This window comes from Plectropomus leopardus, chromosome 4, assembly GCF_008729295.1.
Source record: "Plectropomus leopardus isolate mb chromosome 4, YSFRI_Pleo_2.0, whole genome shotgun sequence".
NCBI lineage: Eukaryota > Metazoa > Chordata > Actinopteri > Perciformes > Serranidae > Plectropomus > Plectropomus leopardus.
In genome coordinates, this window is record NC_056466.1 from 395744 (window position 1) to 413503 (window position 17760).

Consider the following 17760-nt stretch of genomic DNA (forward strand, 5'->3'; position numbering starts at 1 on the left):
GTGTGTGTGTGTGAGCGTGTGTGCGTGTGTGTGTGTGTGTGTGTGTGTGTGTGTGCAGAGGCCAAACATCTGGGTGTAATTAGTCGAGCTGGCTGCAGACGCTCGGCTCGCTCGGCTCTGTGGAAAACAGAAAAATAGTTTTTTTTCTGGTGAGAGTGAAACGTTTCTAACGGCGGCGGGAGCGACGCAGATCCGACGGATCGGAGTTTGAAACTCGCTCGGAGGTTTTTCGGCAGGTTGTAAATTCTGATTAAAATGTAGGGGTCAAGGGTCAAAGGTCACAGTGACCACACAAACGTACTTTTGGCCATAACTGAAAAATTCCTGCGTTAATTTTGACAAAATTTTCACGCAAAAAGAATAAAATCATGAAGTTCTGATGTTTTAGATCCAAAAGGTCAAAGGTCACCCTCATCATCGAGTGATGCAAATGTTCGGAGTCAAATGAATTATGTTGCAGAACAAAACGAGCTGCTTCGCCAACACCCGAAAAACTGGAGGAGCACACGCAGCTGTTTCCTGCTCCAGTGTGAGCACGTTTTACCGAAACTGCAGCGAGAACCGAAAACTGCTCAGCTCCGGTCCCGAAAAACACGCCGGCCACGTTACAAACCCAAATACTGCTGGGTATGATTTCAAAACTTTTTGTAGATGTTTTTTATGTTTTAAAAACTCTGGAGATTTTTCTTTTTTTTTTTTTTTTTTTGGCATTTTTTGTCCTTTAAAATTTTGGATGATTTTAAAAACGTGTTGCTAATTTTTCTTTTTAAATTTTTTTTTCTTTAAAAAATGTGTGTGACTTTTTTTTTTTTTTAAATTTCTTTGAAATTCTGGTAATGCTTTTTATTTCTCTTTTAATGTTTTACACATTTTAATATTTTTTTCTCCAAAATGTTGTTGTTTTTTCCTTTTTTAAAAAAAATTTTTGGAGATTTTTAAAAACCATTTATTTTTAAATTTTTTTTTTAGTTTTTTTGATTTTTTTAAAATACAGTTTTGTACATTTTTTTACCCTTTAAAATGTTGCATGAATTATAAAATCTTTTGGCCTTTTTTAATGGTTTTTGGTTGTTTTTTTTCTTTCATGTTTGGTGCTTTCTGGTCATTTCTTGTTATAATGTTATAGAAACGTGTAAGTGTATACTGTGCATAATGTGATGTGAATAATGGGACACACACAGCTGTTTCCTGCTTCAGTGTGACCACGTTTTACATCACCAGGCGGCCACATTACAAACCCAAATATTCTCTGGGTTTGGTTTTCCCACTTTGGGCAAATCCTCCGGAGAGAAGTTTATGTGCGATGATTCACTCGCTGTGTGAAAATAATCTTCTGTGGCAGATATTTTACGAGCCTCATCGGTGGCGGCCGGAGCAGCGAGGCACGCACGCCACCGCGGACGCAAGAAAAACGACAATCTGAGAACCGATAGCAGAACCACAATCCGCAAACATTCCCAAACTCGTAAACGACATTCCTGCACACGGCATCTCCAAAACCAACCACATAAATCACGCTCTGCATCGTAGCGCACAGAAGTGTGAAGACACCTTTGTCTCACGAGACAGAAGTTATTTATTTTCTTTGCTCAAGTTCTCGTCTTGATCACTTTTTTTTTGTTCCGCTGCTCGTTTAATTCTTTAAACTTAAATACATTTTTTTTGATTTCTTATAAAAAACATGAAAGGCAAGAAATGTCCCACAAATGACAAGAAATTAGCAAAGGGTGAAAAGAAAATGACCTAAAAGTTATTTTTATTGAACAATTACTGTCCTCCTTAAATGTTTTTTCCTTTAACATTTTGGGTGATTTTTCAAACATTTTGGTGATTTTTTCTTTCAAACTGTTTGGATTTTTTTTCTAAATTGTTTTTACTTTTATTTTTCATATATAAATTATTATTATTTTTTCCCTTTAAAAATGTTGATTTTTTTTCCTTTCAAATTTTGGGTGATTTTTAAAATCTTCTGGTATTTAAAAATATTAAATACCAAAAGATTTTAAAAATACAATTACAATACAATTTTAAAAAAAAAGTTTGGATTTTTTTCTTTAAACATTTTAGATGTATTTAAAACATTTTGTTTTTTCTTTCTTTAAACTTTTTTGATTTTTTTTTTCCTTTAAAATTTTAGGTGATTAAAAAAAAAGGTTATTGTTCACTGCCTTTTTTCCCGTGTTTCTGAACAGAATCAAACCCATTTGCTCAGAGTTCAAAGGTTGAATCCTTAAAAGTCTTGTGACTGCTCTGTTTGTTTTGGAGAGGACGAGACCTCTGAGAATAATTCAGCTCCCCGTTAAAAACCCGAACTCTGAAGGAATTCTGACCGGGAGCAATCTGCACCAACAGATGGCGCTAAATCTGACACGGTTCACATTTAAAGTGAAGTCAAATGAGTCGTTGTCTGAAAGTCTTGTTTTTGACCAAAGTGTCCAGCTGGCACAATAAAATAAAAAAGTCAAAGCTAAAGCAGAAACAGAGTGCGAGTCTCAGAGGAACGGGGCGTTTTCGGCCTGATGAATAATGCAAAGTGTCTTCAGACAATAACGGCTCTATTCTCTGCCCGTCACGCTGCCAGGCCGGCCCGCCGTCAGCGCTCTGTTTGCTGTTGTCGTGGAAAAAAAACTCTGTGCTGCAATGTTGTGGTTTCACATTTTCCCTCCTCAAAATAAAAGCTGACATGATCAGCGATGTGTCGACTGAGCTGCACGACACCCGAGTCCCGTCTCACGACCGTTTCAGAAAAACATAAAAGTCAATGAGAAAAAAGCATCATACCCTGCATACTGTGTGTGTGTGTGTGTGTGTGTGAGCTCTGTCTGATCAGGTTTGAAATCTGGATCGACGTCACTTTTCTTCACCTTTTAAAAAAAGCTCGATGTCTCTCTGAAAACGAAGCAAATCGGTTTGATTTTTTTCAAAAACATGGAGAGAAAAAGGCCATGTGTGACAAAAAAAGTACCTAAAAATTATTTTTATTATTATTATTTGTTTTTATTTTATAGTTTTTCTGAATTTTATGTTTAAAATTATGTTACAGAAATATATGTAGTTAAATAATATAATTTTGTTCAGTACTTTTAGGGCGATTTTCTTGTGTGTTTTTGTGTTTTACTGTCTTTTTTTGGCTTATATTTAGGCCATTTCTTGTATTTTTCCTTATTTAAACACATTTTTGCTAATTTTTCACATTTCTTGTGAAGCTGCTTGTTGCCCTCTCTCCATGTTTTTTAAAAAATAAATCAAACCAATTTTTCAAGTTTCAAACGGTTAACCCTTTAAAACTTGAGCAAATTGTTTTGAAATTTTCTTTTGAAAACACGGAGAAAAAAGCAACTTTGACCTAAAAACTGTATCTTTAAAAAAGGAGGGATTATTAGAAAATAATCAAAAAATGGGGGGAAATATAAATGTCCAGCAAAAATAAATGTAGGTAAGGTCATTTTCTGCAACATTTTTACAATTTCTTGACTAATTTTTGGGCCGTGTCTTGTAACTGGTGTGTTGCCTCCGAAAACTCTCTCAAAAATCACTCGATAATCGTTAAATTTGAGTCACAAAACTAGAAACAGTTTGTTTATCTGTGAGTCCAAAACAACAACAACAGTCCACACTTCGAGGACGGTGGAATAAGTCCTCCGTGCTCTGGAAAAACGTCCTCTTTTCAGACCTTCACGTTCAGTCTTTGCAGCATAAAGATGAATTCTGAAAAGGTCACAGATCCTCCGGGAGCGTCACGTCACCGGACAGGAAGACGACTCCGGTGACCCGTTTAGACCGGAGTTTACCCAGGAGGATTCTGGGAGCGGACGCCCCCTCTGCCCAAAGACCCGCTATTGTTGTCAGTCTCTTATCCCAAAACACAGTCAACAGTCTTTGTCTTCTGCGCTCGCTGGAAAAACCATCGACACCAGAGATACTCAACTCACGGCCCGCAGGCAAAATACTGGACCCACCAGGGCCCCGGGGGCCCCCAGACATTTTATAATCTACAGTGAAAATAAAGTGATTGACTCTGTGAATAGTTTTTGTCCTTTTAGTCTCCATAAGGTGTCAGAGACATAAAACGGCATCAAAATAGAGCCAGAGGAGGATCCCCCACACCCCCGACAGAGGACACAGCTGAGACACTGATGTCCTAAAGTCACAGAAACGTCCCAAAAATACTAGAAATGTCTGAAAATCTGAGAAATGTCCTCAATATCCGCAAACGTCCTTAAGTGCTAACAATGTCCATAAAACTTAAAAAAACAAATCTTAGCGATGTTCTGAAATCCTAGAAACATCCTAAAATCCCTAAAAAGTAAAAAAAAAAAAAAAAAGAAAAAAGAGGAAAAAAATCATAGCATTGTTCTCAAAAGGTTAAATAAATAAATAAATAAAATCTTAGCGATGTCCTAAAGTCACTAAAGTCATCCAGAATACTTAGAGACGTCTTAAAATCCCAGAAATGTCTTGAAATTCAAAAAAGTCCTACAGTTTTCAAAACGTCCTGCAATCCTTAAAAAGTGAAAAAAAAAAAAATGTCCTAAAAACTTAGAAACATATCATTTTTTAAAACGTGGCCCTCGAACAAAGCAGCACTGAGAGAGAAGCGACAGGAAGACGAGCTGTGAAAAAATGAACTTCTACATATTTAATATTAAATAACGAGCCTCAGGTGAGTTTTATCCGAGCTGAAGCCCTCAGCTGTAACTCGTCCCGGCTGTCTCGCCCTGCGTCGATCTTTGTGTCGTTTCAGAGCAAAAACTCATAAAACTGTGCAGCTGAGGTTTACAGAGCTCCCATGATGCCCTGGGGCGATCCATGAAGAGCGTACTGGTTGGTGGCTTCAAAGAGCTGCAGGTGTAACTACAAAGCTCGGCTGCTTTTAAAAAGCGTTTGATCGCCGCGGACACCTGACGGCAAAACGATGGAAAGTTTCCTCCGCGCGACGCAGCAGGAATCTGCAGACGCGTTAGCAGCTTCGAGCTATACGAAGCTAGACGTCTGAACCGAATTCAAAACAATCAGCATCAGACACGTGATTTCAGTTTTCCAGCACAGCGAAATGTAGATTTAAAGCTTTCAGTCACTGTTTGTTCCTTCACACCTCCAAACACACTGAAGGGCACGCTAAAAAAGAAAAAAAAAACCCCAAAGTTTTTTCATTTTTTTTAAAAAAAAAAACAACAACAAAAAAAACAGTTTATTTTGCTCAAAATGTTGAGATTTTTTCCCTTTTTTGTGACAAAAAACGGTTTGTTTTTTTCTTTGAAAACTTTTTATCGTTAATTTTTTTCTTCAAAAAATTAAATTTTAAATAAAATTTTCTTTTTTTTTTGGCAATTTGTTTGCTTTAAAAAAAATTGGTTTTTTTCTTCAAAATATTTTGGTGATTTTTTTTCTTTAAAAATGTTCTTGATTGTTGTTTTTAAAAAAAAATAATTTTTTTTTGCTTTCTTTAAAATGTTTGGCCTGTTTTTCTCTCAAAAATATTGCGGATGCTTTTCATTGAAAATTTCTTTTATTTTGTTTTTTTTTTTGGATTTTTTTCTTTTCTATGATTTTTAGGATGTTTGTAGGATTTCAGGACATTGCTCTAATTTTAGGATGTTTCTATGATTTCAGGATTTTTCTACAATTTTAGAACATTTCTCAGGATTTTAGGATTTTTCTTTCAACACATACAAGAATTAATGGGTGTCTGTACTAAAATAATCCAGATGTCACTCACCCTCAGCTCTCCATCCATCCTGAAAGAGAAAAACCTTCATGAGAAAACAGAAATAAATACTAAAATACTAAATAAACGAACAAAAAGAACTACAAAAAAGAAAGAATGACGAGTCAAACAGAGAAAAAAACAGATGCAGAGGATCATTTGCCCGTCGATGTTTTGCTTCGATGCGTCTGCGGAGAGAATCAATCAGCTGCTGTCAGTTGCCGTTAACAAGGAGTCGAGCTGCGGACCACAGACGACGCTCCCAGCGCGGCCGCCGTGAGCAGCACGATTGATTTCTGGAGGTCAAAGGTGACGCTCTGATGTTAATTATGAAGGCGCTGTGGTCAGCCCACAGGCCTGCGACCTGATCGCTTTAACCCGATTGTTTAATGAGCGCAAACATGCTGAAATCAAGCAGATGATTCCTCTGATTTAAGCATATTTTTACTCCGTTATGGGAGTAATAACTGCCTCTGTGCCGCACGGTGCTGCCGTGGAGACAGTATTTCGCTGCAGACATTAGACGCGTCATAGCAGAAATAGTACAGGTGTATTTAATAACATTTACGCTCTGAAAGTTCAGCAAACTGGCGTGATTTCTTTCAAAAGCATAACATGAAGGCAATTTGGGGAGGCAACTTATCAAGAAATGGCCCAAAATTTTGCAAGAAATTAGTAAAACCTTACAAGAAAATAACCTGGAGAAAAAAATCAAAAAAGAAAAGTAAAAAAAGAGGAGACAAGAAAATGACCTTAAGAGAGTATGACTCAGGACCTACGAGCCAGAACAGAACTTTACCTATTTATTTATTCACTGACTCTTCATTTATACCTTTCAGTCTGTTTTACTGTATGGTATATTATTTTATTATTAACATTTTTGATCTATTATCATTTGTGTTGTTATCATTTCATTTACTGTTTATCTGCTATTTAGAGGCCCTGCGATGGTCTGGCGACCTGTCCAGGGTGTACCCCGCCTTCCGCCCTATGACAGCTGGGATTGGCTCCAGCCCCCCCGCGACCCTTACGAGGACAAGCGGTTACGGAAAATGACTGACTGACTGACTGACTGCTATTTAGAGCCTTTTATTTATTCATTTCTTTACTTGCTCATTAATTTATTTAGCTTTGTCTTTTTATTTTTAGGGTTTATCCTGCCTCTGGTTTCTAAAGAAATGACCCCAAAATTAGAAATGCATCAGTACAAAGTACACAGAAATTACAAAATTACAATTAATTATAAAATTCAGCAAAAAACACCCCAACAAAACAAACTAAAGTTCAAACTAAGATACAGTTGTATCTGTAACCTAATTTCAAATATGTAACTAACTAAATAATTTCATAAATATTCCCTGGAATTCTTTCTTTTTTTCCCTACCATTTAAAAAATAATTTTCTAATGAAATATAATAAATAATATGAGAATTTAATTAATAATTTCCTGCTATTTATGGACTATTTCTTACAAAGTTGCTTATTGCTTTTTTTCATATTTTGGAAAAAAAACAAACAAAACAAAACCAAATTAAATGACCTGGTGAAAGTTCAGCTACATCTGTAACCTGATTTCAAATATATAACTAAGAAAATTATAAATATTTTTTTCCCTTGAGTTTTACTTTTTTCCCGCCTTTTAAAAAAAATGTCCAAATTATTTGTCTGAATTGTGAAAAACATGGTGCTGACAGGTGATGCCGTGACTTCTCTGTGTTTACGTGTAACTGTTTCCGTGCACGTCAGTTTACAGCCGTTCCTGTCAGCTGCAGGATGAAATGGAGGCCGACTGTGTGGGAGACTTTATCAGCCGCAGAGTTTCACTCGGAGCCTCGACTCTCCAGATGCACATAAAGGCCTGAATTTATGACAACTGCAGGGAGACAAGGGGCTTCCCGTGACTCTGCAAATGTCCACTTATGTCTCTAACACTCGGCGTTGCCAAAACAGAACACTGAGTTCCGTGTAATAATGGCACACCCAGTCTGCTCTCGGCACACAGCGCCGTAGAGCGTGCACGCTTTAGGTGCTGGCAAACAAAGTGTTGATGCTGATAAGAAGGAAACAAAAGATTGCGTCTCCTCCTCGTTGACGCTCTGCTGCAGTCAGATTCCCACAATAACATGACTGTGGTCTCTGGGTGGTTACAGCGAGGCACCGACGCAGCCAAAGTTCAGGAGGTTCATTCCCACCGTCACCCGTCAGGCTGAGCGCTCTCTCGCAGAGCTGGAGGACGCCGAGGAGAAAACCCTTCGTGTGAATATCTGAGCCAAGTCGTCGCTGCTAGAGCGTCCTCTGTCCCTGCTATCTGCTGGACTCGATGAGTCTAACAGGGTTTACAGCGGGGGCACTAAACCTGCTCTGTTTGGGGGACGCCTTTACAGTATGACAGGAGGCCAGTCGCAGCAGCAACACACATTTCCAGGATTTAGGACATTTCTGGTACTTTTTGGGATTTTAGGATGTTTCTTGGATTTTAGGACATTTTGAGGATTTTACAAATTTTCTAGGATTTGAGGATGTTTCTTTGATTTTCATGACATTTCTAGGGTTTTAGGACCTTCTAGGGTTCAGTATCTTGCCCAAGGATACTTCAACAACATGTGGGCGACAGGAGCAAGCAGATGAACTGCTCATGTCCCAATAAGCAGATGACCCACTTTACCTCTGAGCCACAGCTGCTCACAGCAAAAACAGGACTTGTGTTACAGCCACACTGACTGCTTTTCATTTGCAGAGCTAGTTTTCAAGGCCACTCTGTAAACTAGATTTTCTTTTAGATGGGAAAGTGTTTCTTGTGGCTTGTTGGTCTAGTGGAATGATTCTCGCTTAGGGTGCGAGAGGTCCCGGGTTCAACTCCCGGACAAGCCCAGCAGTTTAATGTTGGTCTACACTGATGTATGTACTTCTTGTCATATCTCATCCAACCTATCAAGAAAATTGCAAGATGGCAGCTCTGTGAGTTGTGCTGATGTCTTGTAATGAGTTGGACCTAAAAAAGCGTCTCTCTCAGCCTCCAGGTAGTATCTTCTTAAGCTTGGCAGTCATGGCAAGAGTCTGTGATTTGACTGCTGATTAAAACCATCAGCTCTAACAACAAAAAGTGAGGACATCGTTTGAGTGAGTGTGAGTTTTATGGGGTTTGAGGCGCGAGGGGTAAATGTTACAGTAATGAATAGAAAATGAGAGCGTCTTATTGTACTAGGGGAACAATTCTCTCATTTTTCCTCACATCCTCTCACCTCCTGTGACCCAATAACCGTTCCCCCTCCAAGGCCTTCTCCAGTTCAACACTGTATGACCAGACTCTTGTTTTGAGATGGGATTGCAGGTTCTTGTGGCTCGTTGGTCTAGTGGTATGATTCTCGCTTTGGGTGCGAGAGGTCCCGGGTTCAACTCCCGGACGAGCCCAGCTCTATCAAGCTGCCTTAATTCATTAACTTGAGGAAAGTGCTTATGTCTTCACTGCTGCTGACACATATGTCCAGACTCCAGACTGTTGCACTACTGCTGTCTGTCTTTGTCATGGTTAATGGACAGACATTCATACACTGGTTGCAGACTATGTGCAAAGTGCAACCTGCTCATCAGGTGGAGCAATTTGTCTGTTCATGTTCCAATGAGCAGACAATCCACTTCACCTCTGAGCCACAGCTGCTCAGAGCAAAAACAGCATTTGTGTTGCAGCCACAGTGACTGCTCTTCATTTGCAAAGCCAGTTTTCAAGTTAATACTGTTTAACTAAAAATGGGGTATTTTTTTATGGCTTGTTGGTCTAGTGGTACAATTCTTGCTTTGAGTGTGAGAGATCCTGGATTCAACTCCTGGACATGCCCAACTTGTTTAAAGTTGGTGTACTTTGAGGAAGTACTTCTCTGTCACAACTGGTCCAACTTCCCAGGACATTGCAGGATGGTAGTTCAGTGGGTTGCACAGATGTCTAATAACGAGTTGGACCTAAAAAACGTTACCCGTCTGCCTCTATGGATTATCTTCACAAGCTTGGCAGTCATAGCAAGATACTGTGATTTGACTGCTAAAACTAACAACTGTCTCTAACAACAAAAGGTGACGACATCACGAAACACTTAATGGAGTTTGAGGAGCAAGAGGTTGATGTTAGTGATAATATAGAAAATGGGAGTGTCTCATTGGACTAGGGGTACAATTCTCTCATTTTTCCTTACATCTCTCACCTGTGCGTCACAGCTCGAAGGCCTTTTTCAGTGCAACACTGTTTGACCAGATTCTTACTTTGAGACAGTGAAAAGGTTTTTGAGGCTTGTTGGTCTAGTGGTATGATTCTCGCTTTGGGTGCGAGAGGTCCCAGGTTCAACTCCTGGACAAGCCCATTTCTTTCAAGCTGGCCTACTGTGAGGAAAGTCTTTCTACATCCTAACCAGTATAACTACCTTCTTCCCTAGAGGTAGGAAACATGCTGAGTCCTTGTCATGAACAGTGGTAAGTCTACATGCTACAAGGAGTGTTTTTCTGTGTCATAACTTACCATGACAATTGCAAGATGGTTTTCGATGGGTTGTGCTGATGTCTAACAAGTTGCACCAAAAAAAACATTCCCGTCCAATTCCATGGAGTATGGAGTAGTTTGAGGCGAAAGGGGTTGATGTTACAGTGATGAAATAGAAAATCACTGGAATAGGGTTTTTGATTCTCCTAATTTTCCTCACATCCTCTCGCCTCACGAAAACCAATAATCAGTATAAACCATGTGTTCTTGTCGTAGACCAAAGATGACCATTGTGAAAGCAACGGTTGGTGTTATACTGGTTGGCAACATATTGTATGTAGTCGTGGCTCTACGTGGTCCTGCGTTGCACAGTGAGAAAGGTTCAGCTGTTGTCACAGTTGAGCAATCAAAGACAGCCTGGGATAAAATTCTGACAGCGTCAGAAATTTGGTATGACCATCTCACTGTGTGACTACTGTTACGACCTACGTCTTCAAACCAACCAATAGAAATGCAGCATGAAGAGATGCGCTGATCGGCAGCACACTGCTAAATGCTGGTAGATGCTGATAAATACTTTGACCTTTTGGTGCGCCAAGTTGGCCTCTTTTCTCCAGCCACAACCACCTCCACATTTTCCTCCTCCTCTTCTTCAACACGCATAAATGCTGCTATAGCGAGGGCTCTATTAGATCATTTATATTTTTCTCTCACCACTTCAGCGGCATAGATGAGTGACACACGCTGACAATGTTTTTTTCTTGCGTATTGACAGGTATTGACATAGGTCGTTGCCTGTGACTCAGTAGGAGTATCATTGTATCGTCGGCATACATCAAACTTGATGTTGTACCCAGATTAACTGGCCCTCTCTTCACTCTCGCAGACAAACACACTTGTTTCTGTTCATATATGAAACCCTTATAGGCAAAACTCCATCATGTCTTCGTTCACTACTCATCACCCATAACATTAGCCGTTCCCTTCGCTCCAGCAAATTCATCAACCTCCTCATCCTCAAAGTTCGCACCGTTATTGGCCGTTGTTCATTTCAGTTTTCTGCAACCCATGATTGGAACCAATTGCAACAGACGCTAAAACTCACTTCCTTCATCCAACTTTCATCTTTTAAAAGTTTGGTGAAGGCAGCAGTTGCTAACTGTCATACATGCTTTTAGCCAATTTTATCTTTACGACCCTTATTGTATTCTTTTGTTTTTGTATTGATTTGTATGAATGTGTCTTGTTTGTTTTTCTTTGCTTTATCCTGCCTCTTGGCTAGGTCGTCATTGTAAATGAGAATTGGTTCTCAATTGACTCACCTGGTAAAATAAAGGATAAAAAAAAAAAAAAAAATTCAATCAATAATCAATAATGTCTTAAGCACTAAATCAAATTGAACGAAGTTAAACAATTCGCTGTGGTAATGTTTAAGTGATGCAACCACAATGTAGTTGGTTTATAGCTTAACAGCTTTTTGCTTCTGTCGATTTCATTTACGCTTCAAAACACACAAAAGTTGCGTTCATCTGTGAAGATTATCATGCTGAACAAAACCTGTAAGGATCATAAACTCGTGTTCGTCACAGAGCTTATTTTTGATGATAATTGAAGAGCCCATTAAAACATCCCAGAAGTTTTTCGACGAGGGAACCAGTACAATGCTAACTTCCGGGTTGGCCTAGAAAAAATTGAGTACAGGGTTAGTTCAGGCAGGCCACGGAAAACAAACGAACAGCATGTGGACTGTTCTGACTTAATCAATGTCTTTGTTATCATTTTTTTTTTTTTTTTTGCTGCTGCTCTCCCTGCCTCAGGCTTTCCTCGTATGCACAGGAATGTCAGGAACGTGTGCTGTTCCTGCTTAACGCTTTCTACAAAAGCACGTGGAGGGGCAGGGGGACCCCACAACAGAGCCATTCTGCCAAATATCAACAAATATTTATGACTGCGAATAAAGCTAAAAATAAAAGCTGCTAAGACTTGTTTTTCTTCACGAAGTGGTCCTGATTGAAATACCTCATCTTTTTACCACTCTATCCCGAAGGCTCCATTCATGTTTGTTTACATTTTTGTATTACCGCTACAGCAGCGTAGACGGATGACACACGCCTACAACATTTTGTCCTTGCGCATTGATGTCAATGGACGCAGGTTGTCGCCCGCGGTTCAGTAGGTGATGTCACCAACTTGATGTTGTACTCAAGTTTATTCAGATCCATGTCGCACAATGTAGCTGCACTAAACTTATAAGACTGCTAAAATCTCACAGTCTGCAGGAGGCTTTAATGGCTAACTAAAGCCACAAACCACTTTCTTTCCACATCACAGTCCAGTGCGTTTTGTGACTTCTGGGAAACACAACAGTGTCGACCTCTGAGAAACTCTCTCTGTCTCTGTCTCAGCTGCATCTGTTTTTGATTTCAATACTTTTCTCAGCTAAGTGTCTTTAACAGATTCTCTCCTTGTTTTACGCGTTGTGCTGCGACGCGAGCAAGACGCTCAAATGAGGTTTCGGCGCTCTAATGAACCATCTGGACCGTTTCTGTCTCGTTTATAGAGTCGTGAACAATTATGGCTACAAGAAGCAATCCATAAAAACAATTATAGAGCTTTAATAAGACGTGTTACAGTCTTTTCCCAAGGCTCAGTTTGTGTACGTCTGTGTCGAGCCTTTTGTAACATTATTTTAGACACTCTCATTCGAGACAAGATTTTTGCCTCATCGTCTCATGACTTCTGCTGCATCATCTCATCAAACATGAGCATGTTTTTGTATGCATCATTATGTAAACCTATCCCCAAAATGAATCCAGCCTGACAGAGATGTGACCAAACCTCCAGGGAGAGGCATTTAACCCATACTGGTTATTCTGGGGCCCCCCAAAATTCCCACAGGGGCCCCCGGGAGTCCCTTGAGATTAATTAGAGACAATTTTGGGAACCCCACCTCGACTGTGCTTCAGTTTAAAGCACTTTTTTGGAAATGCTGTGTTCAGTTTATTTTGTTGGGTTTGTGTCACTAACTGGACTGTGTGATGATCTTTTTCGGTAGATAATTACCCCTTATATATTTAGATTTAGGTTAATTAAAAGGTTCTCTGCACAAAATAAAGCATCAGATTTTATCATGTGTGAAATATTTTTGTCTCTGCTTGTTGGTCCAGTGGCATGATTCTCGCTTTGGGTACGAGAGGTCCCACAATATGACCCAACATGAGCCCTCGACACGCAAGTCATGGTCTTTCATCTTCCTCCATCAATGTGGCTGTTAAAAAAATATTACTGGTTCATTTAATCAACTCGTCAATATATTGTATCTTTTATATAACTATAAGATACATCGTCTGAATCCCACTTCAAATGACTGAATCTTGACTCATGAATAATAATAATAATAATAATTAAATACAGAAATAAATGCATATAAATAAATATGGGAATTAATTAATTAATTAATTAACAAATACATACATATATATATATACAGACATACATATACATATATATATAAATATATATATATATATATATATATATATATATATATATATACACACACACAGAATCGAAGGAATAAATAAACCTGGTAACCACGGCTGCTATACAAGGTGCCACCTGCTACTCAGATTAAACATTCATACACAACCATTGGGATCGATTTGAGGTTCAATATCTCGCCCAAGAGGACTTTGACAACACGCGGACGAGAGGATGCAGCCATCAAACCAGCAATAATGAGACGATCCACTCTAACTCTGAGCCACGGCTGCACAGAGCAAAGACGGTATTCGTGCTGCAGCCGCGCTGACTGCTTTTCATCTGCAGAGCTGTTTCTCCACTTCAACACTGTTTGACCACATTCTTCTTTAGAGACGGAGGAAAACACTCCTGTGGCTCGTTGGTCTAGTGGTATGATTCTCGCTTCGGGTGCGAGAGGTCCCGGGTTCAACTCCCGGACGAGCCCTTGTTTCTGATTTGAACTCAGTCACTGTTGAAAGTGTCACAGTCTGAGACTCCAGAGGACTCAACCAAGGCTTCTTATCAACGCATGAGCCGACAGAGGATCAGTAACTGATCCCTCATACTCAAGTTAGAGGAGCTCTTGTTAATAAATACTATATCGAGAAAACTTCATCATCATTGTTCAATCTCCAGTTTTAGAGATGCAGCACAGATTTAAATCACCAGGCAGCGATACTCAATTTACAGCCCCTGGGACAAATCTGGCCCCTGATAAGGCCCCTGGTGGCCCCCCCAAACATTTTCTAATTCACAGCAAAAATAAAGTGATGGACTCTGTGAATCGTTTTTGACCTTTTAGTCTCCATAAGGTGTCAGAGACATAAAACAGCATCAAAATAGAGCTTGTTGATCAAAAAAAGAGTCAGAGGAGGATCCCCCACACTCCCGACAGAGGACAACTGAGACACTGATGTCCCAAAATAAAAGGATGTCCTAAAATCCAAGAAACCCCCTAAACACCCTAAAGTCCTACAAAAAACTAGATATGTTCTGAAATCCTAGAATGTGTTAAAATCCAAGAAACATCCTGAAATCCTGGAAAAGTACTAAACTAACTGGATCAGTTTAACAGGATCCTCTTTGAAGATTCTGGATGTTTCACTGCAAACTGCCTGATTTCACCTGCTGCAGGTTCATCCGCTCTGCCGTTTCTCTCTGTCCCCCCGAGGCCCCCGAGGACCCTTAAGGTCCCTGAAGTCAATTAGCGTCGTATAACCAGAACACAGATCTCTAAACGTTCCTTCACGCCGGCTGAATCCTGTTTTCTTGGCTCTCTGACAGGTGGCATTAAATCTGTCGGCTCGCTTCACAATCCCCCCCGACCAACAATACCGGGCAGGGTGGGGGCCCTCACACAGGAGGGGGGCCCGCAGTAATACAGGGCCTTATATTCATGAGCTAATATACAACCCATTCAACCCCAACCTCCCCCCGAGCCGTCCATCAACCTCCAACTTCTCTTTGTGTCCCTGCCGTTATAAAAGTTAGAAAAGACTCTTCAGTGTGTGTGTGTGTGTGTGTGTGTGTGTGTGTGTGTGTGTGTTTGTGTGTGTGTGTGTGAGAGTGTGTGTGTGTGTGTGTGTGTGTGTGTGTTTGAAAGGAGCTTCTTGTATGATACTTGTTAATTTTAAGAGTACTTATCCACACCATTTTGAAATAAAACACAAACAATAGACAATAACAAATGTTAATCCAAACTGTAACATTCAACATCATAAACAGCAAGTTCCCAAAACTCAGAGAATTTGAATAAAATGAATAAATAAAGTTAGCTCCCTTGTCACATTTTATTTTCCTTTTTTTTAAAAGAAATCACACTATTTCACTTGAGGTTAAAACATTTGAATACTTGTAAAAAGCATCTGAATGCCGCACAAGTAAAGAACGTTTTTTAGGGTGTTTTAAATATTTTAGGACGTTTCTCAGATTTTAGAACATTTCTTGTAACTTGCAAATGTTGGCTTACAGGGCTGCAGGGGGGAATTATGGGAAGTGTAGTTTGTTGCATCTTTCTTCGTGCTGCATTTAGACACCTTTTTCTGGCATTTAAACTTCTGCATTGGTTTGATTTCTTTCAAAAACAAGGACAATTTCTTCTTTTTATTCTCCTATTTTTAGATATTTTTCTTGTTACCTTTTACTAATTTTTTGAGCCATTTCTTGTCGAATTGCTTGTTGCCCTCACATCTGAAAGAAGAGAGAAATCAAGAAAATTTGCTCAAGTTTGAAAGGGTTAAAGTTGTACCTAATTAATATTGTAAAAATATTTTCACGATTAGTACAATTTCCATGAGGTGTATGTTTGTGTGTTCATGTATGTGGAGGAGGGATCGCGGTGCGGGGGCGAGCTCTGTGTGGCTGCCTGTCAAGTTGGATTTTTATATATATATTTATACTTGTTTGGGTTTTTTTGGTTTGATTTAATTTTAATTTTATTTTTTTTATTTTTTATGATTGTGAATTATTTATTCTGACTGTAGATTGATTTATTTTTGAATGTTGTAAAATTAACAAAAATGTGAAAGACAAAAAAAAAAAAGTTCCACGAGACGTGAAAACATTTTTGGATCGTCAGGTGTTTCTCCGCTCTCACAGGACGGGTTTTATCGCCGGGTTGCAACGAGTTTGAGATGAACGATGTCATTGTTGCTGACTTGACGTGGACATCGACAGACGGTGCACCTCCTCCCCGCCTCCTCCCCAGGTGAACACGCCCTCCACAGTTTCTCCTTTCTCCTCAGTTTCAAGCGTAACGGACGCCTCATCGGCACCGAACCCAAACCTCCGCTGGCTCTTTCCGATTCACGGCTGCAGTCGTCCATTGTTCCCGCTGAGACCCTGCGTGCCATGAATAGCCAATAAAAAGCCCATCGCTGCTTAAAGAAAAGCTGCCTCCTCTCGGCGCCCGGCGTGGAAACCATCTGTTGGGCCGGCCCCCTGCTCGCCGTGTGAAAGGGATAATTGAGTGTCGCAGAGCGCGGAGAATAGACGGCTCCGCTGCTGATTTGTATTCTTTAGAAAGAGCCAGGGGTTTCACACCACATCTGCCCCTCAGCTCCTTTCAGACACATTCACTGTCCCATCAATTAGCACACTCAATTAAGCTCCCATAATCCTTTTAGCCACACACAAGGGCTCCATCCAACGCCACGCCCGCCGCCGCTAAATGGCAACAAATGAGACTTTAGTGACTGTTTTCTTTGGGCGGAGGAAGGGGGAACGCGCTTCAACACTTCAGAAGAAGAGCTGAGGGCTGAAAAGTGCCGCTGCAGCTGGCAGCGAGCCTCTGAGGGCGGCGACTGCCGGCGGCGTGAACGAGCTCTCGGCTCTATCCGTCAGCCTTTGTTCTGCAGATCATGATCTGCCTTTTCGCGGCGGCATTACGGTCACTCAAAAGAGGGCTGAATGGAGGCGGGCAGTCAGGCACATGGAGGCGGTCCGACAGCAGAGCGACGGCGAAACACGCCAACGGTGACGCCGCCGCTGAAAAGCTGCCGGTTTAATCCCCATTAGCTCCGCGTGAGCCGAACGACCGAACGCGAACTCACGTGAATCCAACAGGTTTAACCTGAGACTCCACTCTGACACACGGAAAAATATTAACCCCTTACAGCCCGCTTTAATATCACTCACACACACACACACACAAATTGCTCAAAATGTACTTTTTGAAGTCAAGATTTAAAAAATATTATCATTTAATACAATTTTCTACTTTTATTGAGTTTATTTTCACCAACATCAGTCCTAATTATGAAAATCAAATATTCATTTGTTTTTGTTTTTTGTCATGATGCCACTTTGTTTTTGGATAAAAAACAAATCACAAAAAAGTAAGAATGATTTTCAGTATAGTACAGTCTGGGATATGTCAAAGATCAGCAGCAACACTGATTTTTATTCATCATTATTTTTTGTGTTCGTCATATACTCACACTCATACCACTCTGTGCTTTTCAAAATCAGGCTATAAAAATATTATACACTAATTCTGATTTTCTACTTTCATTGAGTTAATAGTTTTTACCAACATCGGGCATAATCATAAATATTAAAATCT

General features: G+C 40.0%; 4 non-coding genes across 4 annotated transcripts; all 4 read left to right on the top strand.

Annotated features, from left to right (window-relative positions):
• The first annotated feature begins 8506 nt into the window (after positions 1–8506).
• trnap-agg lies at positions 8507–8578 on the top strand. Its single transcript has one exon. It is a non-coding gene; the product is annotated as a tRNA-Pro (tRNA).
• A 468-nt stretch (positions 8579–9046) lies between these two features.
• On the top strand, positions 9047–9118 carry trnap-ugg. Its single transcript has one exon. It is a non-coding gene; the product is annotated as a tRNA-Pro (tRNA).
• Positions 9119–9986: 868 nt separating this feature from the next.
• trnap-ugg lies at positions 9987–10058 on the top strand. Its single transcript has one exon. It is a non-coding gene; the product is annotated as a tRNA-Pro (tRNA).
• A 4012-nt stretch (positions 10059–14070) lies between these two features.
• On the top strand, positions 14071–14142 carry trnap-cgg. The gene has a single exon. It is a non-coding gene; the product is annotated as a tRNA-Pro (tRNA).
• The last annotated feature ends 3618 nt before the right edge of the window (positions 14143–17760 follow it).